Raw genomic sequence first — 25537 nt, forward strand, 5'->3', positions numbered from 1 at the left:
AAGTGTTAACTTCTCAATCAGTACCCTTTGCCATTTATTTACCCCCATGAAAGGAAAGGTTACATCGAAGGGTATCCTACAGTAAGCCGTATCAGCAAACAACTTTCTTCGAGAATATTAGTTCAAGGATACAAGCGCCATATCATCACCAAATGAAAAAGTTCCAGTTTAAAAAAATGCAAAGACACAAGGTATGATGAAAGACCAGACCTACATTAGGCTACTTACGAGCACAAGAAAGTCTAGACAGAAAAGTTTCCTTGGCCAGCTGAACATGAAAATGACACTGAATAAAAGCATTGGTTCACTCTGTGGTATAGTGGTTAGTGTGATTAGTTGCTACCCCCGGAGACTCGGCTTCGATTCTCGGCTCTGCCACGAAATTTGTAAAGTGATACGAGGGCTGGAACGGAGTCCACTCATCCTCGGGAAGTCAGCTGAATATAAAGGGGCTCGATTCAAACCTCAGCCATCTCCGAAGTGATTTCCCCGTGGTTTTCAACTTCTCTTCCACGTAAATTCTGGGATAGTACCTAAGTTATGGCTACGGCTACCGGGCGAGTTGGCCGTGCGGTTAGGGTCACGCAGCTGTGAGCTTGCATCCCGGAGATAGGGGGTTCGAATCTCACTGTCGGCATCCCTGAAGATAGTTTTCCGTGGTTTCCCATTTTCACACCAGGAGAAAATTAATTACCTTAATTAAGGCCGCGGACGCTTCCTCCTAACTCCTAGGTCTTTCCTATCCCATCGTCGCCATAAAACCTATCTGTGTCGGTGTGACGTAAAATAAATTGTAAAAAATAAATGAAACTGGAATGTTTACTTTCTAAGTTAAGTTATAAGTTACCAGTCACAGAAAAATATGAAAATTCCTACAACGTACTTAGTTTAGACTTCACACAGTTTTTGTATCTTCTCAAACATTTAGTCAATATGACAACAAATCGATTCAATTGAATCGAGGTGTTGTAATGTAAATACAATGAGCTCCCAGCGGTATTGTGTGAGGAAGAAGTCAGTTTCCGCACAAAATTTTCTTAAGAATATCGATTGTCCTCAGACCACTTTTGATGCACGGCAGTGAAAGCTAGGTGGACACAGAATTTCTTATTCTTATTATGAGTTAGAAGTACCAAGAGTGATTGTTGGTACAGACAAGTGGGAACAATGGCAGAAGGTCAATTGGAATGAGGAGATAAAAGCTAAGTTAGGAATGAAGTGGCTGGATGAAACTGTACGTTCAAAGCTGTTTCCTTGGTATGTAATGTGAGGAGAGTGAAGGAAGAATTATCGACTCGGACATAGAGGATAAGAGAAGCAGAAGGAGACCAGCATGTCGATGGGTAGACCCCGTTTTTAACGATTTAAGGGGACACGTTTACAAAATCCTTCAAAACTATAATTATTTTGTTGAAATCGCTCGCTGATTATGTTGCGACAGGCATGAAAGTAGCGAGGATGATTGCTAGTACAAACAGGTGGAACCAATGGCAGGAGGGTACTCGGAACGAGGAGATAAAAGCTATGTTAGGAATAAACTCGGTGGATGAAGCTCGTACATTCCTAACAGATTTCCTGAATTCGAAGTCGGTTAAGATGTATTCCATTATGGATCTTGTTCCCCTACCCTCCCATGTGTAGCGGTGAATAGTCTTATGCTTGAATAATGTATTCGTAACCCATGCTGCACAAAAGTCCAGCAAACGCTTCCCATTCCTATTAGCTTCCATATCGTCCCCACGTTTACCATTCATCCTTTCGTATCCTTCAGTTCTATTTCCAACTCTCGCATTGAAATCGCCCATTAGCACTATCCTACCCTTGCTGTGTACACTGGCTACGATGTCACTCAATGCTTCATAAAAGTCAACTTCATCTTTATCTACAGCGAAGATTAGACAGAAGTACATGGATACAATTAGTGAGAATTTCCGAACAGTGGACAGTAAGCAGGTTCAGAATATACAAAGATAATGGGCGACATACAGGGATGCTGTAATAGAAACAGCAAGGGAACGCCTAGAAACAACTGTGTGCAAAGATGGGAAAAAAAGCGAAATCTAGGTGGAATGATGAAGTGAGAGCAGCTTGTAAACGTAAAAAGAAGGCTTAACAGAAATGGCTCCAAACAAGGATTGATGCAGACTGTGTTATAGAGGGTAAGAGAAGTTGATGGAGACCAAGACGACAATGGTTAGACTCAGTTTCAAACGATTTAAGGATAGGAGGTATAGAATTAAATGAGTCGACAGCACTAGTTGCAAATAGAGGATTGTGGCGACGTTTCGTAAATTCACAGAGGCTTGCAGACTGAACCCTTGAAAGGCATTACGGTCTATAATGATGATGTGTGTATGTATGAGGGATACAGTGTGATGTTTAGTGTTGTGAAATTCAATCGTCATTTCTTAGACTTACTTTTTCCACGATAAATGTACCTTTTCTCTGGAACTACTAAATATATCAATCTAAAACTTGATACACAGGCAGGCTAAACACTTTCACACATTTTGTTGCAAGGAAATTGCAAAATAGAATGTAATTCAGAGTTTAATATATCGTGTATGTATATGTAATTTTGTGATGTTTTCAAATTGAAAAGTACATTTATTTTTAAAAATGCCTGCAGTCATTAAATCATCACGTTCCTAGAAATCACTAAAATTCACAAGGTCCAGGACCTCGATGTTGCTGAGAAAAAGGTACGTCAGTATGACCAAAATTCAAATTTGAAAAGTGCTTTTTGAAAAACATTTGATCAAAGTTAACTTATTAATGTTTATAGCTAAGAACAATGTATTTTAAATCAGTGTGAAAAGTTTCATGATTCTAAGTAAAATAATCTCAAAGTTACAGAGAATTTAGGATATCAATGAATTTTCGTGCTCGACTTCCTTTAAAGAAAGCGGTGTGGAATTAAATGAACCCATGGAGTTAATACACAGAGTCTTGAAGACTGAACGCTCGAAGGGATGGCATTCTATAATGAATATATATGTATGCTTGTATATATGTATGTATGTAATAACATTTTTATAACAATGTAATCCTCTTCAATGCTGCTGTGGATATTAGGGAACTTTTATTTTCATGGGTAACGTAATCAGTTTTAATTTTATGAGTTTTAAAGACGCCAGAGTGTCGAAATTTTGTCTCAAATGTGTTATTTTACGAGCTGATATATCCACCGACACAAGGCTGGCGTATTTGAGCAACTACGGTATATAACTTATATATACGGGAACGAACTTGTCAGGTCAGCACTCTACCGTCTAAGCCACTCAGGCCGGTGGCAGTAATAGAAAAGTTCTAGGACAAGAGGAAAATGTGGTCATAAAATTCAATTATAGGTACGTTCTGAGAATTTGTCTGGTATCAGAATGGAAAATCACGGAGATTCATCTTCAGGGTTCGGACTTATAATATCCCGAATGCATCTTTCAGCTACACACCCTGTCCCGCAGTCGCTCGGTGATAATGATAGTATTATGTACACCTTTCCCGATGACGTGATGCACGCGACGTATCCATGGAACCTTAGCTAACGGAAGCCCTACATGTACTGGCTTCTTGACGCATTTTGTTTCCGTAACTAATTACACCATTTCTGATGTTATTTGACACTTCCTGTCTGAGTAAAAGGAGCAGTTTTAATCCCATTCAGAAGTGCTCTACACTAACAGCTTGGTGGCGCCAATGACACGCTTTGCATCTTCGACAAGGAATTAGTGCTTCATGAAAATAACAGTTTTGGTGCGTTCTTGATAATGTAATAGAAAATTACAAGTCTGAAGGGAGTGACGATCTGGAGTTTGCACAGCATATAAAATTCCCTATTTTTTATATTTTCTTTGCAAAACTTAAATCGTGTATTGACAAACAAAAATACATTAAGTTAAAATCTAACGTCTGTGAAAAATAAATTTGAAAACTTTCAGCCTTTAGTTGCTAATATCTGCTCTGAGAAACTGGATAAGAACGATGCAATGAGCTTTTTGGAGTATCTAGATTAGCACTGTATAGCTCAGTTAAATGAGGAGACTCAGATGTAAGGTTACAATAACAATTTATCTTATTTTGAGAAGGATCATTGAAATAACTCTGGAACAAAAAAGTATAGAACATTCATTGATTTATCAACCAAACAGAGAGGTTTTATTGTCTATTCCAGATAAAAATCACCACTCATATTTGCTCAATATTTGCCTTTAAGACACGAAACTAAAGAAGAAGAATGGTTTCATCACTTTTCTACATGCGCCCAAAGCTTAGATAATAACCTCCTGGAATATACAATAAAATCGACATCTATTCCTAAGAAGCGGTATTTACTAATATCTCTTTCCAGAAATAACTCGATTTATGCGCAAATAAACGCGACAACTCAAATTAAGGAAATTCACATTCTCAGGGGAGTATCTTAAGGATCGCATGTATCAAATCCTCTGTTTAATTTTTTTTTTTTTGCTAGTTGCTTTACGTCGCACAGATAAAGATAGGTCTTATGGCGACGATGGGACAGGAAAGGGCTAGGAGTGGGAGGGAAGCGGCCGTGGCCTTAATTAAGGTACAGCATTCGCCTTGTGTGAATGGGAAACCACGGGAAACCATTTTCAGGGCTGCCGACAGTGGGGTTCGAACCTACTATCTCCCGAATACTGGATACTGGTCGCACTTAAGCGACTGCAGCTATCGAGCCCGGTCTGTTTAATTTGGCAATTTATTTCATATTAAGGGAATTAAACGACTTAGAACTTGTTACTCAGTTTGGCTAAAATATTGTGCAAGATCTCGATAATGTAGCAGTGCTAGTGTTTTCTGATGATATTGCGTTAATATTGAAAGATAAAATAATTCAGCAGGGCTTATGATTGAAAGAGGAAGCTACTACCTTTCTCAAGTAAGGCTAACACTGAATACTTCTAAATGAAAAGCGATAGTTATTGAAAATAGGCAACGTTTTTATTAGGACTGTCAATGGACCACAGGTGTCATCTATAAATAAGCAGGAAAACATTTAATAGTGGGTTCGAACCCCAATGTCGGTAGCCCTGAAGATGATTTTCCAATGTTTCCGATTTTCACACCAAGCAAATGCTGGCGCTGTACCTTACTTAAGGACACTTCCGCTTCCTTCCCTTTCCTGGCCCTTTCCTAATCCATCATCACCATAAAACCTATCTGTGTCGGTGCGACGTTAAGCAATTTGTTAAAAAAACATGGGTATTATATGCAACAACGAAATAATATTAGATGAAAAGAATATGATAACTAAGTTAAGTGATAATTTATCGAGACTTGTGAATTCGATTTTCTTAAACCGGATGAGAAAATTAAAATGATATACACCGAGGTTAACCGGTTCGAATCCCGTTGGTCGAAGGATATTTTCACCCTCAGAATGTTAGCCGGTAGGGTAGGGGAGGTGGTGGTATACAATTTATAATAACTAGCTTGCGTGCCAAAAGCCTGGATTAAATTCGAAACCTCTCCACAGTGCTCATATGGAGTGAGGGCACGTGACACTGTTGATAGTGATTCGTCCGTCGGAGGGGGACGTTAAGCCTTGAGCAGACCCCTTGGTGCTATTCGACAGCAGTAGGCTGTGTGCCGGTACCGGGTTTCACCCTCTCCCTTCCTAGTACCATATATCACGTCATTCATTTAATCTCATTAACTCCTCTAACGAGGTTGACGTCAGGAAAGGCATCCGGTCATAAAAACCCACCACGACAGAATCATCACACCTCACCTCATACCCGACCCCGTAGAGAAACGGGACAAGGGTTGGACAAACAACACAACATTTGGCCCAGTTTGATTTATCCTTAACGAAATTCAGACGCGGGTTTTTAGATTAACCAAAAGTGCAGTAAAGGAAATAATTGGGAAGCTTTCCATCAATACATCAACATGTATAGCAGGACGGACTCTGTTGCACTTCTGGCCCAAACAAGAAATTTTCAGCAAGAAATAAAGGGTAGCCTAAGAAGCTTTGCTTTCTTTCCTGATGAGTAACCTTCTTCTTTCATTTTGGCAATCCTGTTGTGTTTTTAAAAGATATTTGTTTGGAGGTTATACGTAATTAACTGCCAAAAGTAAATCACCATTTGTACGGTGTGTGCAAAAAATAACAAAGTATTTCTCGTCAAGGATAAATGTACAACAGGGGAATTTCAAAATTAAAAAGTATATATACTCATTTTATCCTATAAATAAATATTTGAATGGTATTGCACTACATTTATTGGACGCTGTTACCGTACGTGGATTTCTCTCTCTCCCTCTCTCTCTCCAACACTTTAACAATATTTATTTATTTATCCATATTCCAACCCTCCTTAATTCTTTATCTTCTGATAGGAACTTGGAATTTTTTTCTTCGTATGCCTTCTTTAATCGATTCTTCCTTAACTTAACCTAGCTCATTTCCTCCATATTCCCTTTTTCTCTTCTCATTGCTGCCCCCTCTATTGTACATAATGTATTTTTTTTTTTTACTATACTATATCGCTACTTATGTGTCTTATCTGTATTTATCTTACTGTGCCTAGCTACAAGTTTTCTCTTCGTTTTACTTATTCTTCTTCTTTATCTGTTTACTCTCCAGGGTCGGTTTTTTCCTCGGCCTTGCGGGGGATGGGAAGTTTGGAATGGATAGACAAGGAAGAGGGAAGGAAGCGGCCGTAGCTTTAAGTTAGGTAGCTACCGAGCAAGTGGCCGTGCGGTTAGGGTCGCGCAGCTGTGAGCTTGCATTCGGGAGATAGTGGGTTCGAATACCACTGTCGGCAGCCCTGAAGATGGTTTTCCGTGGTTTCCTATTTTCACACCAGGCAAATGCTGGGGCTGTACCTTAATGAAGGCCACGGTCGCTACCTTCGCAATATTCCACCCTTCCGTCGCCGAAAACCTTCGATGTGTTAATGCGACGTTAAACAAATAGAAAAAAGTTAGGTACCATCCCGGCATTTGCATGGAGGAGAAGTGGGAAACCACGGAAAACCACTTACAGGATGGCTGAGGTGGGAATCGAACCCACCTCTACTCAGTGGACCTCTCGAGGCTGAGTGGACCCCGTTCCAGCCCTCGTACCACTTTACAAATTTTGTGGCAGAGCCGGGAATCGAACCCGGACCTCTGGGGGTGGGAGGTAATCACACTAATCACTACACCACAGAGGCGGACCTCGTTTTACGTACAGTCTTTCGTTTTCTCCGTTCTTTGTTTTATTTTTAATTGTTGCGTATCTACAGTTATTTTGTTAGTTTTAATTTTCTTGTGCCATTAGATAACTTTTCTTCGTTGTTTTTAACTTATAAAATAATTGCATTGTGCTGCTCAACTGTAAATATATTTTTCAAAGCGGAACTCTATAATTCGGTTTCTCGCTATTTTGGTTTACCAAATAAAGAGAAAAGATACATATTCCTTAACAGTTAAATGACGTACCACATTCTCTACTTTACTTCATGAATATTTCTGAAACCGTTTGCATCCATTGAGAGGAGCAGGTACACTCGAACATTTCGCAACGAAGCTCGCTCTGTGGATCAGTAGTAGAGTGTCAGCCTCCGGATCTCAAGATAGCGGGTTCAAACCCGGCACAGGTAGTCGAATGTTTGAAGGACGGGAAAAAAGCCCGTTCGACATTTCATGTCGTACGATGTCAGCATGTAAAAGATCTCTGGTGACACATTTAGTGTTTACCCGACAAAATTAATTAAAACTCAGCCACAGACGCCCAAGAGAGAGTCGGTGTACTCTGCCATGTAGTAGGCCTAGAGATAAACAGAACGTCGAAATTGACCAGCAAGCAGCCAGATGGCGTCAAATTAAAATATCTGCACAGGCTAGCTGAGGCATTATTATTATTATTATTATTATTATTATTATTATTATTATTATTATTATTATTATTATTATTATTATTATTATTATTATTATTATTATTATTATTATTATTATTATTATTAGTATATGCAAATAAGCCCATTAGGACTCCACAAAGTACTTAGAGGTGTGCAATTGCCTTCCCTTGTGCCCATATTTTTTCCATTCTTTTACTCTGGGCCTCCTTTCTGTCTTCAGACCAGGTTATTCCAGTCTTCTTCTTTGGTCTTTCCTCCTGATCATCTTGCCATTTGTGAATTTTGGATCTGAAGATTACCCAGTTTTGGACATCGGCTGGTGTAATCCCTGCCTGTTTAAAATCAGTTTTGATTTTGCCAGTGCATTTCATTGTGTCTGTTTTAGCTTCACTCCTGTTTTCGTAGAATTGAAAATGAAAACCTACAACCTGTTTTCCAGTCATTGACCGGGTCAGGGATGAATGAAGCCCCCATCTAGCGGCGAGGATACGAATTGTGCCGGCTGCCGAGGCCTGTCGCAGTCCTCTGGGGCAATCATGAATGACTAACAGATGAAATGAAACGATATTGGAGATTGTTGCTGGAAAGAAAGATGACAGGGAAAACCGGAGTACCCGGAGAAAAACCTGTCCCGCCTCCGCTTTGTCCAGCACAAATATCACATGGAGTGACCGGGATTTGTACCATGGAATCCAGCGGTGAGAGGCCGACGCGCTGCCTCCTGAGCCACGAAGGCTTTATTTTCGTAAAATTGATTATTGTAATGTCCTAGTTTTGTGTACTTGGAGAAAGCTTTTTTCTTGTAGATATCTTATGTTAGTCGGTATCCAATTTCTATCTTTTGGCAACTAATTTCATTGGCTTCTGTTTCGAGCCCATTTTCGTGAATAATGATTATTATTATTATTATTATTATTATTATTATTATTATTATTATTATTATTATTTTACCAAGTATTGAAGCTAATTGGCGGTTACTGGGACATTAAACAATTTAAATAGGAAGAACATAGCCTACATAAGCGTCTGGTACAGATTAGAGTCTAGTGGGAAATATGAAGTATGATCTTGAACAACACATATTTATGCGTTGACGAGTTCTGAAAGGCTTTGCCTGGAGTTCTTAAATAATCCAATACCTTCTCCTCTTCCATTGTTAATTTACTACAGAGGAATTTATTCTTTTTAGCAATTGTAGTCATTTCCTTACGCTCTGCTCTTTTTTGGATTTCTATCCAAGCTGTGTATAAACACAAATCGTATTTCCCTCCAATAGTTGGGAACGGACCTATTATGCCATCCTTTAGAAATATTTTTGAGCGATGTTGACCCTGCAGTATAATGTAACAACTGGTCCATCGTTCTGGAGGGTACCTAGGTTGGACAAACCGTATCGTGTGTGAATATTTAGCGGGAAATGCACATAATATAGTCCTAGGAATAAACGCTGTTGGGAAGAATTTTTATGTCAAAGGGACGATGACAGAAGAAAAGTATTTAATACACCCCGTGGGTGGTGTCGCAGATGACTAAAAGGAGCGACCAAGGGATGATGGAGTTTGAACCATGAGATTACCTGTGATCAGTACCATCACGCGCGTAACGCCAGGGATCGACTTTTCTTGCGATCAGTGCCACTATGTGAGGAACACGATGGGTCTGTGATCAGTATCATTCTGGGTGGATGACTATGGGTTTACAGTACCCGTGATTAGTATCACTATATGTGGAACACCATGGATTTACCTTGCCTGTGATTAGTGTCGCTATGTGAGGAATACCACGGGTCTGAGAGAAGCCTGTGATTAGTATCGCTATGTGAGGAACGACTTGGGTCTGTGCTACCTGTGATTAGTACCACTACATAAGGAACACCATAGTTCTATTTTACCAGCGATTAGTACAATTATGAGGGGCCGGTGGCGTGGATTTTGGACCCCTTTAGACAACAAGAATAATCGATTTAGAACTTTGCTTTGGAAGCAGCCCCTTGTTCAGGTTATACCTTTGTTTTAAGTTACTTTAAAGGAAGGTGGGGCATTGCGGGTCGGATCCACTGATTGTTTTAAGTTCATCCATCGTCTTTTTGAATTCTAGTCAGTGGATGGATTTTGGAATTATCTCAACTTTCAATATTGTGAGTTGGACCGCTGATTATTTTAAATTCATATTCATTCATTCATTCATTCATTCATTCATTCATTCATTCATTCATTCATTCATTCATTCATTCATTCATTTTTCATCATCATGTTTTGAATTCTGGTCAGTGGATGAATTTTGGAATTTTAATTGTCATTACTTTTCGTCTCATCTCGTACTACCAGGGGCCGACGACCTAGATGTTAGACACCTTTAAACAACAAGCATCATCATCATCATCATCATCATCATCATTATCATCAAAAGTATTTACGGGTGAAAGTACTAGAGATAAGTCACTTACGGAAGAAAAACTATAGGGAAAAAATGTGGGGAATAATGACCGAGAACGAACTCACCCATTATTTTACGAGCAATAGAGATCGTTTTCCAAAATGTTATCCACGAAATGATGTATTGATATTCTGCCAATGCTACCGAAAGGAACAACACGTCATTCTATAACGCTTACATATTTTCTGAAGAACATGAATTTCTCACAAGAATGCTGTCCTTGAGATGACTTGCTGAGTGATGGGACGCCAGTGGTGGTATGTGAGCGGCGCCTGACGTCCGGACGACCCTTGTGCTATGTATGGTAATGTGGCCTCCTCTAAGATGTGTTATGGCACGCATTCTTATCATTCATATGGGATTAATGTAATATGGACCTTAATAAAGCCGACCCACAAATAGATGATGTGTTTTAAAATAACTGTCACTGAAAGGTTTCCTTTAATTAATCTGCCGGACCAGAATACTTCTTCATCGGGCTCTTGACGTGACTCGAATACAAGTAACATTGCAATTTTAACTGAAAATGGTTTATAGGGTCGTTGATTGGGTGGCTGACGGATAGTTTAATTTATTCTCCTTCATCTTACCAGGCTGATACTTTATCTGCAACAAGTTTCTCACACATAAACATAATTTTGCATTCGGGAGATAGTGGGTTCGTACCCAACTGTCGGCAGACCTAAAGATGGTTTTCCATGGTTTTCCATTTTCACACCAGGCAAATGTGGTGGCTGTGTCTTAATTAAGGCCACGGATGCTTCCTTCACATTCCTAGGCCTTTTCTATCCCATCGTCGCCATAAACTTATCTGTGTCCGTGCGACGTAAAGCAAATTTTAAAAAGCAAAAGACAAAAAATAATTACGCATGTACCGCACCTAATAATTTATTTAATTCATAAATTTACAAGTGTCCAACTTAGGACTATAGGCCCTCTCTTACACTCTTATTGTCTGAGTGACTAGTCCATAGATTGGTTTGATGCAGTCTTCCATGCCACCCTATCCTGTTCTAACATTTTCATTTCTACGTAGCTACTACATCCTACATCTACTCTAATCTCTTTATCATATTCATACCTTGCTCTGCCCCTACCGTTCTTACCGCCTACACTTCCCTCAAAAACAAACTGAGCAAGTTCTAGGTGTCTTAAGATGTGTCATTTCATTCTAACCCTTGTTCTCGTCAAATTTAGCCAAATCGATCTCCTCTCACCAATTGTATTCAATATACTGTCATTCGTAATTCGATTTACCCATCTCATCTTCACCAATGTTATGAAATACCACATTTCACAAGCTTCTATTCTATTTGTTTCGGAGCTAGTTATCGTCCATGTTTCACTTCCATAAAATGCCGCGCTCCAGACGCCTTTCTATTTCCTAAATTGGATGCCGTTATGCATCACTAGACCAAGCGCCAAAAGTTGGTTGCGAGATAATCGCGTTTAAATTTGGTTCTATGTGTAAATTCGGGCGAACATAATTTTACTAAATATGGTATTAATGGTGTTGTAGGATAATAGATTGTACCTTCTCACCAAATTTCAACATTTTTATAATCGCACTACATAGATTTTCTTCAAGAAATGGCGCTTAGTCTACTGATGCAATTTAAGGTTTTTCTCAAGTGCGAATAATGTATCACGATGCTACACCAATAACCCCTAACTGTTGAGTATCTACTGAGTAAAACTTCAAAAAATATAACGTGGCGGCAGCCATGATTAAAAGCTGAATCTCCTACTGTCTGAAAAGGCCCGCTAAGTGCTTGAACCACCACGAGCCGCGCCACAACTCCGGTACATTATTCAAGTTTTAGATGGAGAAATTCTAGAAGGGAAGCTATTCTCTAAGGTCGTTGCTATAACGACTTACTGATTTTAGGAATTTCAACTTATTTGAGTCAAATACAAATGGTAAGACATGAGCCATTCTAGTCTATACAATTTTTAATGGATTTTCCTTCACGATAGGCCTATTATATTCTGAGAGTACAGTATTGACGTGATATTTTTAAGCCTATGGGTAAGTTTTGTTCTGCTTGAGACAGAAAATGTGATTAAAGATATTTTCTCCCATAAATACACACAAATCACTGGACAGGTAATAAGATTGTTGCTCTCAGTTCATTCAATCTCGAAATCAGGATCTCCATTAAATTCATCTACGTCATCCACGATCTGAGAATCTGCTTGAAGATTCTGGTAAAATTGTTTGGCATCTATAGGTATTAGGTGCATCAGCGAACCAAAGTCTTTTAGTTTGGCTTCAGAGATAATAGGTTTTCCTTTTGGCCACAGAGGTATTAATGCCTGGTGAAATGGAACTCTACTTTCCCGTGGTCGTCCCTGTCTTGACTTATTTAGATTTACTTCCTGAGATTCACCATCAAATTCTAGAGAATGATTCTCAGACGCAACCTTCTTAGCAAGCTGCATTAGTAACATTGTCCTTCTCCTTACTTTTGGAAGTATTTGATACATCGCTGAATTTCGTCACTTGATAAACCACTCAATGTATCACCACGTAAAAATGTCAGCACTATCGAAAATGCGGGCTCCCACGCTGTCATCCGCGCGCAATGTGAGGAATGTGGCGCTTGATCCAATGATGCAGACTGGAAAGTCGCATAGTCTACTGATGCAATTTACGTTTTTACTGATTTCCGCTTTGTCGCTTAGGTTTTCTGTTTACTAACAACTAACGGCCTCTTGTAATGCAGTGGGGAATTTTTTATAAATAGTTCAAGCCTTCCTCTACAAGATGGCGCTAAAATCTCAATTTTCATCAAATGGCGCTTAGTCTACTGATGCATAACGGCATCCAATTAATGTTCCAAGTGAGAATATTTATGTTCTTATTAGTTATTTTACGAACGAGATCGATCATTCCAGTCCCTTAAGTACGGCCAGTATGCAGTATTCGGGAGGTAGTGGGTTCGAATCCCAGTCCTGAAGATGATTTTCCATTTTCACACCATGCAAATGCTGGAATTGTACCTTAATTAATTCCTCAGCCGTTTCCTTCCCACTCCTAGCTTTTCCTGTCCAAACGTTGCCATAAGACCTATCTGTGTCGGTGCGGCGTTAAGCGGAATTGAGAAAAAGTAAAATTTATTTTACTACCCAACTACCAGTATACATCTACTTCCTTTAAGCGTTTATTTCCTAATTTAATATTTCTTCAATCACCCGGTTTCGTTTGACTGCACTCCATTACTTACTTTGGACTGATTTATATTCATGGTTTTCCATTAGCAGCTCTTCTGACCGACAGAGCGAGTTGGCCGTGCGGTTAGGGGCGCGCATCTGTGAGCTTGCATTCGGGAGTTAATGGATTGAACTCAAATGTCGGCAACCCTGAAGATGGTTTTTCGTCGTTTCCCATTTTAATAATGTTATTGGCTTTGAGTGTTCTTTTACGTGCCAGTAAGTCTACCGACACGAGGATGTTTGGAACATGAACATCAACAAGAAAGAAATGTTTCAATATATCGAAAATGTTAGTTTTTACAGCTCTCAATTACGCACGCTTTGATTAAATAAATCAAAGCTTAATAGTTAAGAAATAATATTCACCGATGAAGTATGAATAAAAACGCCTCAATCCAATAAAAGTAAGCAAGATTAAATAGGCCTACGGTATGTTGTTACTTTTTGTGAAAATACTAACATTAGCATTTTTTAACTTATTACAAAAAAAGCGCTATATAACCAAATTAACATTACTATTAATTTAGACGTACTTTCCAGATTTTAATTTTGTTCATCTTCTTCCATTTCTTCCGCATGGTGTCAGCACCCGGCTTGACTTCACTAGTCTCTTGAGTACTCTATTTTATTCCGTTCTTTTAGTCTAATATATAGCACGAGATTTTACAAAACACGTAAAAGAAAGTCGTCGACTTCACTACACTTAAGTCCGATGATATCTTTCAGTTCCTTCATCAGTAATGGACACTTTCTATAACCATTTCCGTGGACATGGTTAGTTGACTGTATTATATTTCTGTGCTATGTCTCTTTTACAGCACTTGGGCTATTTTTGCTATTATCCTATCCTCCATTCGATGGTCCTTGTTTTGTGTATGTTCTTATCAACGTTGTCGTGACTTTTCCATCGTTTTCATTTTCAAGTTGAGAAACGTCAGAGAGTATAATAATTTATTTTGTATCAAGAACTTGACTGTGAACACTTAATGTGAGAAGAGAATAGACGTCATCTTAAGCCGATGTGTGTGTGTAAAATTTAAGAAGTTTGATTTTTAGAGTCCGGACATTTAGGCAGTAATAGGTTGGAATGAAAACTTACTAAATTGAGTAACAAGTTTACTCTATGCTGCACAACGGTTTTGTATAAACATTAGAGGTACGGCCCATCAGAACCCGCGAAATTTATGTGACGCTCCCTACATTGAACAAGAGTGGGCTAGACCATACTTCGTGATAACCAAATTAGTCTGTATTTTAACCTAATACTGACTAAATTACTATGTCTAGTAATTAGATTCAATGTTCTTAAATCTCAATGGAGAAAAGTTTAAATTTTGATTAATTTAATGCTTTGAACGGTTTTGAGCTTGATTAATTTTGACGTGAAATAGTAAGTATTTTTTAAAGTGAAATTTTGATCGTTTATTAGAAAAGGTAGCAATATTTTCTGATATCATTCCCTTCGATGGTATAATATTTAGATATATTTATCTCAGTAAAGTAAAAATAATCTCTACATTCGTGGTTATTTAAGATGACTAGTTTTGAATAAATGCAGCAGTTTATCATTTTAATTGCATCGACTAATAATTATTTAACATCCTGATATCTTAATTTTCTGTACGCAACGTTGTTATGTGCCTTTTAATCCATTAGTGGGCCGAGAACCTCTGAGGTGCCTCAGTGAAAGAGCTAGCTCAGTGTCCATAGGGGTACAGTATATATACATTTCGTTTGCTGCATACATTGCCACTACGTTTCGCCAGCCTCCCAATAACGATTCGAAATTGATAATTTCGTTGAAATGAACATTGGCTTTTATACTTTAGGTAAATTTTAAGGACAATTATATTGTAAAAGTGTCTAATTCAGGAATAAAGTGTGTGTTTTGTGGTCCAGTTGTCTTTCGTGATTAATTTGCAACTTCTTTAAACATGTATTTGAATATTGCCAAGTAGTTTGTGAGATAAATGGGAAAAATTACATTGGCAATGTCGGATGCTTTCTTTCTTTCTTTCTTTCTTTCTTAATTTCCTTACCCTCCAGGGTTGGTTTTCTCTCGGACTCGAGTGAGGGATCCCACTTCTACCGCCTCAAGTGCAGTATCCTGGAGCGTGAGACATTGGGTCGGGGGATACAACTGGGGAGAATGACCAGTACCTCGCCCAGGCGGCCTTACCTGCTAAGCTGAACAGGGGCCTTGGTGGAGGACGGGAAGATTGGATGGGATAGACAAGGAAAAGGGAAGGAAGCGGCCGTGGCATTAAGTTAGGCACTATCCCGGCATTTGCCTGCAGGAGAAGTGGGAAACCACGGAAAACCACTTCCAGGATGGCTGAGGTGGGAATCGAACCCACCTCTACTCAGTTGACCTCCCGAGGCCGAGTGGACCCCGTTCCAGCCCTCGTACCACTTTTCAAATTCGTGGCAGAGCCGGGAATCGAACCAGGGCCTTCGGGGGTGGCAGCTAATCACACTAACCACTACACCACAGAGGCGGACAAGGCGGATGCTACAAATTGAAATGAAATGAAATAAAATGGCGTATGGCTTTTAGTGTCGGGAGTGTCCGAAGACATGTTCGGCTCGCCTGGTGCAGGTCTTTTGATTTGACACCCGTAGGCGACCTGCGCGTCGTGATGGGGATGAAATGATGAAATGATAAAGACGACACATACACCCAGCCCCTGTGCCAGAGAAATTAACCAATGATGGTTCAAATTCCCGACCCTGCCGAGAATCGAACCCGGCACCCCTATGACCAAAGGCTAGCGCGCTAAACATTCAGCCACAAATTGAGATGAATATTATTCAAGATGAAATTCCAAGGACAAAACTCAATTACTAACCAAATACCAAACTGTAAGTGGCTATACTTGTTACAGGAATGCTACCGTCGTAAGTAATACAGTTTACTGCATACAGCAACGTAAACCGTAGCCTTCTTCTGTGTGGCAGGTGATTTAAAATACAGCGGTTTCATAAGTAGTGCGCCGATTATGGAGTAATTTGGACAGAAGGGAATATAAAGGGGAATCACGATTCATTGAACGAGTTCCATAACAAGTAATGTAGCGGTAGTAATTTAATCAATTTAATTCAATTAATGAGTGGGAAGGACGTTTTAAGAAGTCTATGTCTTTGACTTTTAGACATCGACATCTTCAGGCGGTGGTGATTGCTGATTTAAGGGGAAGTGCAACTAGGCGATCATCTTCTATTAAGACTAATCAGAGAGGAAATGGAAGAGGTCTGACACTTCGAAGAATGAAGGTACAGTATCGATAAAAGGAGGGGACGGGTCACGAAGGTCGTGACAATGTAACACCATCAGGATCGGAAGAGAACAACAGACAACCATGAGAGGTCAGATAGGAATGACGAAGGCGAAGGGCAAGTAAGTGGAAGCAATACCAGTCTCAGGTAGGAGAACGGTAGGCACCAACCCCCTTCGCAAGATGAGAGCCCCTGGTACCCCTTTTAGTCTCCCCCTTACGACAGGGATGGGATACCGTGGATTTTATTCTACCGGCCCAATCCACAGTGGGGTGGATCCACTTCTTCATTATAAACTGTATTATCTGTTAGCGTTCCTGTAAGTCCTGTCGTGGTTCCTCCCTTTCTATCCCTGTTCACCGAACCTCTATGTACAACAATTCCTTTGTTGTGGCGGGTTCTAGACTTTGGAATTCCCTGCCAGTCAGTGTCAGAAATTCCACCTCATTACCCAAATTTAATACTGCTTGCCGATACTACCTGCTAAATGCAGCTGACTAACTTGTATGACTGGAAGATCGAATGAATGTGTTAGAAAAGTGTAATGTATTTTTGTGTAGGTTATTATTTACTATATATTATTATGTACTCAAACTCTGCTCCCAATGAAGTATCACTACAGTGGTTAAGTGTAAGAAAGGGCCAAGGCATAAGAAATAAATAAATAAAATAAATAAATTACCTGCCTCCAAAATCCTAGGTACTTGCAGCTAGATACTTGGCCTCATCGAGTTTCACATAAATAATTAAAATCCATTGTCTCATTGTTCTCCCTCTACTTCTCTTCCCCTCCATGGCTGAGTCCAACATTCACCTGAGTAGCCTATCCTGAGCCATTCTCCACATATTACCCCACAACCGAAACCAATTTATGTGTACAGCTTCATCCATTACGTTCATTTCTATTTTTGACCTTGTCTTTCCCCCATTGGAATTAACCTCCTGTCATTGTCTCCATTTATTTATTTATTTATTTATTTATTTATTTATTTATTTATTTATTTATTTATTTATTTATTTATTTATTTATTTTATTGTTTCAAAGATTCCATGAGCTAAAGCTCGTATTGGTACAATACAGTAAAAGGCTAGAACAGTTATCATACTAGTGACAAACTAAATTATTGATAATACAGAGCTAATAAATATTTATAATAATTTAAATCAAAACTACAAAATTTTTCAAGAATACAATTGTGTGTTTAAAATTTTATATAAACAGAACCATACAGCTTGAAATGAAATCTGATAATAAGTTCATCTAAAGATGCTAAATCCAAGAGCATTAAATTTTGTTCATAAATGCTTCATAAAATTTCTTTTCAATTTATTTCAATTCTGACAAGTTTTAACGAGTCCGGAATGGAATTAAATGCTATTATAGCTCTGGATAATACATCATTAGTTCCATGCTTCACTGTATTCATTCTCGGGACATGTAAGTTTCCAGATTGCATGATCATCAATAGACGAATTACTGATGAATTTGAGTTTCATTTTTCCCCGAGCCATAATTTTGAAGGCAAGTATTACCACGGAGTATGCCATAGATAACCTAACCGGAGGAATGCCTGTTAATGAATATATAATTTGCGTGGACATTAAGAATGAAAAACTATAAAGGGCTCTGAATGCTTTATTTTGAAGAATTTGAAGTTCTGCTATTTGAACTTTGGTGCAGCAACTCCATACAACATCAGTGTATTGAAAATCGCTATGAATTAAAGCATAGTAAACGCACTGTAAGTTAGAATCAGGAATAATTTCACGTAGTCTGGTCAGTAAATTCAATAAATTGCTGATGGTGGTCCCCGTGTAGTGTGGAGGTTATGAAAACACCTAAATATTTAAGACGATAAACTTCTTTAAGGTAATCATCATTAAGAGTCAGCGTATTACTCGGTCTTATAAATATATATTGCCATCTCTCCGGAATAGTATAAAAGCAGTTCTTTTGGAGTTGTTTGCAAGGTAATTACAATTAAACCATTTGTTCTAGTAATCATACTCGGTAATTTCATTTTTCTTTTTTCCAATTTATGAATTAAATTTTCTAGCTACCTCTGTGGATCAGTGGTAGAGTGTCGGCCTCCGAATCCCAAGATAGCGGATTCAAACCCGGCAGGGGTAGTCGGATATTTGAAGGGCGGAAAAAAGTCCATACGGCACTCCATGTCGTACGATGTTGGCATTTAAAAGATCTCTGGTGAAACATTTGGTGTTTACCCGACAAAATTCAATAAATCTCAGCCATAGACGCCCAAGAGAGCTTCGGTTTACTCGGTCTTCCATCTAGTAGGAACGTCGAAAATGACGAGCAGACAGCCAGATGGAGTCAAATTGAAATGTCTGCACACGGTAGCTGAGGCCACATTATTATTATTATTATTATTATTATTATTATTATTATTATTATTATTATTATTATTATTATTATTATTATTATTATTGTTATGGAGATATCCGTGGAGCAAAAACAGGTGAAAGAAGGTGCTGGGGTGAATGGGTCGATCTACAATATCAAAATTAATTTAAAACTTGAACTGAAGGTTGTATTTCTTCAAAACAACAAACTTAACAAATTTTCACTTAGTGAACATAACTATTTGTCAGGTACAAAAACAGTCTTGAAACAAGACTTAGAAAATCCAATATTAGTGAATTTTACAGATAGGGCTTCAAGCCCCAGGTTTACAAGTTCTGAGCTGCAAGCTCAAATTTACAAAGTTTACGATACAAAATGAGGAATAATTTAGGCAAGGGCAGATATCGCCCAATTCAAGAGCACTTTGTTCCAAAAGTTACAATCTCTAGCCTTCCAAAGGCACTCCTCATATTACAGAAATTAAGGAAAGAGCTTACAAGCTCTCGATTTCTTACCGCCTACTTAAGGCAACATTACCTTGAAATCTTCAATCTCTAGCCTCTAAAGGCACGATTCACAATATTTATTTTTCACAGGGGTATCTATTACCCAACCTACTGGGCCTTTGCTGAAAAAGAACAGGTTAAATGACTGGCCCGAACACAAACTGAATGGAGGCGTACACTTTCGCTTCTAGATAATGAAATATTAAAAATCTAACAGGGCTTTCGGCCGATGAAACTGGGGCTAGTCCCAAACTACTGAGGTGGCTCGCATGGAAATCGCTTTAATACATTACAGAAGAAAAACAGTTACTAAATCGTAGTCACCTCAAACCAAGATGAAGGAGAGCTCGAGAGGATCACTCACTCTCTATTCCAGATTTACAGTAAAAGACTTTAAGAAATTTTACATGAAAAGGAAGAACTTTACCTTAAAATTGTTACATAGTTAGAAATTCGGACCTTCCCCTCGGATAAGTATGCGGAATCAGCAAGAAAGATTGAATTTATGTGGCCTTTAGTTTACCTGGTAGATGTTCTGCCGGCCGAGGAATGAGGCGCCCCGCCTCCTGCCTTAACATACACACTGAGAAAGACGACGATCAATGGGCAAGGTTGCCAGAAAAGCCGCAATTTATATACCCTCAGGGAAGATTTGAGAGGAATCTGGACTAATCCGGACACACCCTCTCAGTTTTAATTGGCTAATTAAAAATGAACAAGAAATGCGGGATTGGTTGAAAATTAGTTACAAAAATTAATGATCGGTCGGATTCAAAACTGGCGGAATGAAAAAGAAGCGTTGCCAACCCAAAAATAAATGAACATATATTCCGTTAAGAAAACCTAGAAACACAAAACTTGTTTCAATAACAAATTATTCTTCTTTGCACCAGAGTGCGTGACCTTAGGTTTGTAATGACATCTATGGAGAAAAGTTCAAACTTCTTGAAGTAAACAAACACACAGCAAATAAAACCAGTCAGTTTATGCAACTTCACAATAACACAATTATTTAATTTTTCAGTAGTGACATCTTCTGGTTAAAGTCTCAACTTCCTGAAGTAGCAATTTCACATTTTGGTCGGTAGAGGAGTTCAGTAAGGCGCTTATTTTGAAAGTGCGGAGTTGAGGTGTACCTCCCCCTCAAAGTGTCCTTCCTAGGGGTGACACAGAATAATAATAATAATAATAATAATAATAATAATAATAATAATAATAATAATAATAATAATAATAATAATAATAATAATAATAATAATAATAATAATAATAATCATCATCATAGGCCTGATAATAATGGTTTTACGTACCACTAATTAAATTCTATGGTTTCCGGAGATGGCGAGGTGCCGGTATTTTTTCTGGCAGGAGTTATTTTAAGTGACAGTAAATCTACCGACACGAATACCTTCAAATACCACCGAAGTGACCCAGGATCGAACCTGCCAAGTTGGGCTCAGTGCTCTATTATGTGAGCTACTCCGCCTCGCGAACAGTGTGTTATGGCTAGACCTCGCATTTAGTCCAAAATCTATTTTGTTTCTGAAGAGATAATTTAAAATGAAGTTATACTTAAATGTTCAGTGTATGCATTATGCCGAGGGTGTTAGCTTCCAAATCTTCTTTAATTAAACAGTGGTTACAAGAGTTTCCTCCATATCACATCCGATGGTGGCTTCCCCGACCCAAAGTCTCATGCTCCAGGACACTGCCCTTGAGGTGTTAGAGGTGGGATCCTTCACTGAAGCTTCCATTCTGTGCCATTTGCAGCAAAGATGTGGGTGAAATTTGGTTTATATTTACCCCTAACGAAAATGGGTATTTTAACAGATGCCTATTAAAATACATAAGACTGAATCTGTCCACCGTTGTGATGTAGTTGTTAGTGTGATTAGCTGGCACGCCCAGAGGTCCTAGTTCGATTCCTGGCTCTGCCACGAAATTTGAATGGTTGGTACGAGGGCTGGAGCGGGGTCATTCAGCCTTGAGAGGTCGACTGAGTAGAAGGGAGGGGGTTGATTCCCACCTCAGCCATTCGCGAAGTGGTTTTCCCTGGTTTCTCACTTCTCCTCATGCAAATGCCGGGATGGTACCTAACTTAAGGCCGCGGCGGCTTCCATCCCTCTTCCTTGTCTAACCCTTTCAACATCCCGATCCCCCAAAGCCCTTATTCAGCATAGCAGGTGAGGCTGCCTGGGCGAGGTACTGGTCCTCCTCCCCAGCTGTATCCCCGACCCAAAGTCTCACGCTCCAGGACACTGCCCTTGAGGTGTTAGAGGTGGGATCCTTCACTGAGCCCGAGGGAAAAGCCAATCCTGGAGGGTAAACAGATTGAGTAAATAAAAAAAAAATACAATAGAATCTGCATAAAATATTATTTTTAGAACCCACTTTTCTTATTTGAGAGTCTATTTTAGGCAGCTAAAATAACATTTTTAGCACCTCAAATTCTGAGGTTTAGTTACGGCAGTAATGAGGCAAGTAAATCATTCTCTCACGGTGAAGCACCGTACTAGTGACAGTCGGTGTAGGGTCTAGTAGTAAAGGATTCCTGCATGGGATCGCGCCACGATACTGTACAGCTCCTTTGGTGACAATGATTGCAGAGTTCTCCACTCCGTAGCACCAAAGGCAGCACAGTCGCTGTGTGCAAGATCAATGCCGTAGTTATATGTCACACTCAACAGATGGCGTCAACTAAACCTAGCGCGTATCCATCCTGTAACTTGCAACTTTAAAGCGTACTGGTGGCGCCGCGCTTTGTCACCATTCCTAACTAACTATTGGACATTTCAGTACTGTCGGCACCACGGAGTACAGTCCGCCTGTGTGGTGTAGAGGTTAGTGTGATTAGCTACCACCACCGATTACCGGCTCTGCCATGCAATTTGATAATGTTTTTCTTGTACAATTTGCTTTACGTCGCACTGACAACGTAGGCTTATTGTGACGATGGAACAGGAAAGTCCTGAGAGTATGAAGGAAGCGGCCGTGGCCTTAATTAAGGTACAGTCCCAGTATTTACCTGGTGTGAAAATGGTAAACCACGGAAAACTATCTTCAGGGCTGCCGACAGTGGGGCTCGAACCCATTATCTCCTGAATGTAAGCTTAGAGCTACGTGGCAAAAAATTTGAATAGTGGTACGAAGACTTGAAATATGTCTACTGAGCTCTTGAGATGGTAAAGGTAAAATCCTTCACAGAGTCTGGGAGAGAAAAAAAACACATCAATTCTGGAGGTTAAAAGGATAATGAAATGAAATACATTACAAAATAAAATACTCAAGTACGATAAATTTGGGATCTGGATAGTTCAAAGGAAAATAAGATAATTAAAAGAATCAAATATAACTATCTATATATTGAGTTAATATCTTCTTCTCCTTCTTCATTATCTGTTTACCCTCCAGGGTCGTTTTTTTTCCATGGGCTCAGCGAGGGATCCCACCTCCACCGCCTCAAGGGCAGTGACCTGGAGCTTCAGACTCTGGGTCGGGGATACAACTGGGGAGGATGTCCGGTAGCCTACCTCGCCCAGGCGGCCTCACCTCCTATGCTGAACAGGGGCCTTGCGAAAGATTGGAAGATTGGAAGGGATAGACAAGGAAAAGGGAAGGAAGCGGCCGTGGGCTTAAGTTAGATACCATCCCGGCATTTGGCAGGAGGAGAATTGGGAAACCACGAAAAACCACTTCCAGGAAGGCTGAGGTGGAAATCGAACCCACCTCTACTCAGTTGACCTCCCGAGGTTGAGTTGACCGCGTTCCTGCCCTCGTATCACTTTCCAAATTTCGTGGCAGAGTCGGGAAACGAACCCGGTCCTCCGGGGGTGGCAGCTAATCACACTGACCACTACACCACAGAGGCGGACGTGTTATTATCATTATAAAAAATATAAGAGTACAAGAATATTTCCACCGAATATGACATGTTTATAACATTGGTTGTAACATTGTTACATTTCACTGTCTGTTTTTGACAAGTGATCCACACTGTACTAGTCGGTGGAGCGATTTCCGCAGTTGAAAGTGATTTTCACGAGAAAACAACTAAAGAGTAAGATTCACAGCACAACAGTGAATTGCTCTCAGTCACAATATATATTATCATGTTTTCGTACAGGCTGATCACAAAAAAAAAAACAAAAAAAAACAAATAACATTAGTTTTTTTTTCGTATTTCGTATTTCCGTATTACCGAACATTGTTGATATATTTGTATAGCACTCTATAGCGGGACTGTTACTTTCTTCGGGAGCGAAAGGCGCTATTGTTTCCCTGTCTGGGAAACTTGGTTTTATTTCTCTAAGGGAATGTTACACCCCCCCCCCCGCCCAGTTGCCTATTACGTTAATATGAAACAAGCATTCGATAGAATGGAAACAATTCTTAAGGCTTTGAACTATACAGAACATGGGTGGCAGATTTGTGCAGATCTAAAAGTGATAGGTGCCGGGCGAGTTAGCCTTGCTGTTAGAGGCGCGCAGCTGTGAGCTAGCATCCGGGAGATAGTGGATTCGAGCCCCACTGCCGGCATCCCTGAAGATGTTTTCCGTTGTTTCCCATTTTTACACCAGGGAAATGCTGGGGCTGTACTTTAATTAATAATAATAATAATGCTATTTGCTTTACGTCCCACTAACTACTCTTTTACGGTTTTCGGAGACGCCGAGGTGCCGGAATTTAGTCCCGCAGGAGTTCTTTTACGTGCCAGTAAATCTACCGACACGAGGCTGACGTATTTGAGCACCTTCAAATACCACCGGACTGAGCCAGGATCGAACCTGCCAAGTTGGGGCCAGAAGGCCAGCGCCTTAACCAACTGAGCCACTCAGCCAGGCTGTACTTTAATTAAGGTCACGGCTGTTTCCTTTCTACTCCTAGGTCTTTTCTATCCTATCGTCGCCATTGGACCTATCTGTGTTGGTGCGACGTAAAAAAAAAAAAAAAAAAAAAAAAAAAGGTGATAGGCATGCTGACAGGAATGCAGCCAGGATTAAATTCCTTTTCTTGTTTTCTCTGTGAGAGGGAGAGTCGAGATAAGCGTAATCATTATGCAATTAGAGAGTGGTCATCAGTATAAGGTGTAGTATAAGGACAAAACTTGCCATTTGTTGATGCTACCAAAATAATGTTTCTCCCTTTGCATATAAAACTGGGGTTGATGAAGAACTTTGTTAAGGCGATAGGCATATCAGGAAGGGCATTTCAATATTTCAGGGGAAAATTTCAATTTTTTCTTTTGTTAGTGGCTTTACGTCGCACCGACACAGATAGATCTTATGGCGACGATGCGATAGGAAAGGTCTAGGAGTTGGAAGGAAACGGCCGTGGCCTTAATTAAGGTACATCCCCAGCATTTTCCTTGTGTGAAATGGGAAACCACGGAAACCATCTTCAGGGCTGCCGACAGTGGGATTCGAACCCACTATCTTCCAGATGCAAGCTCACAGCCGCGCGCCCCTAACGGCACGGCCAACTCGCCCAGTGGAGAATTTCAAAGGTCGAGTGAAACGAAACTAAAGGAAAGTATCTTTATAGGGCCACAAATATCCAATCTCTTATGTGATTCTCTATTCTCATTCCTCTTGAAAAAAGAAATCCCACCGGGCGAGTTGGCCGTGCGCGTAGAGGCGCGCGGCTGTGAGCTTGCATCCGGGAGATAGTAGGTTCGAATCCCACTATCGGCAGCCCTGAAAATGGTTTTCCGTGGTTTCCCATTTTCACACCAGGCAAATGCTGGGGCTGTACCTTAATTAAGGCCACGGCCGCTTCCTTCCAACTCCTAGGCCTTTCCTATCCCATCGTCGCCATAAGACCTATCTGTGTCGGTGCGACGTAAAGCCCCTAGCAAAAAAAAAAAAAAAATC

Source organism: Anabrus simplex, chromosome 9 (assembly GCF_040414725.1).
Source record: "Anabrus simplex isolate iqAnaSimp1 chromosome 9, ASM4041472v1, whole genome shotgun sequence".
NCBI classification, from domain to species: domain Eukaryota; kingdom Metazoa; phylum Arthropoda; class Insecta; order Orthoptera; family Tettigoniidae; genus Anabrus; species Anabrus simplex.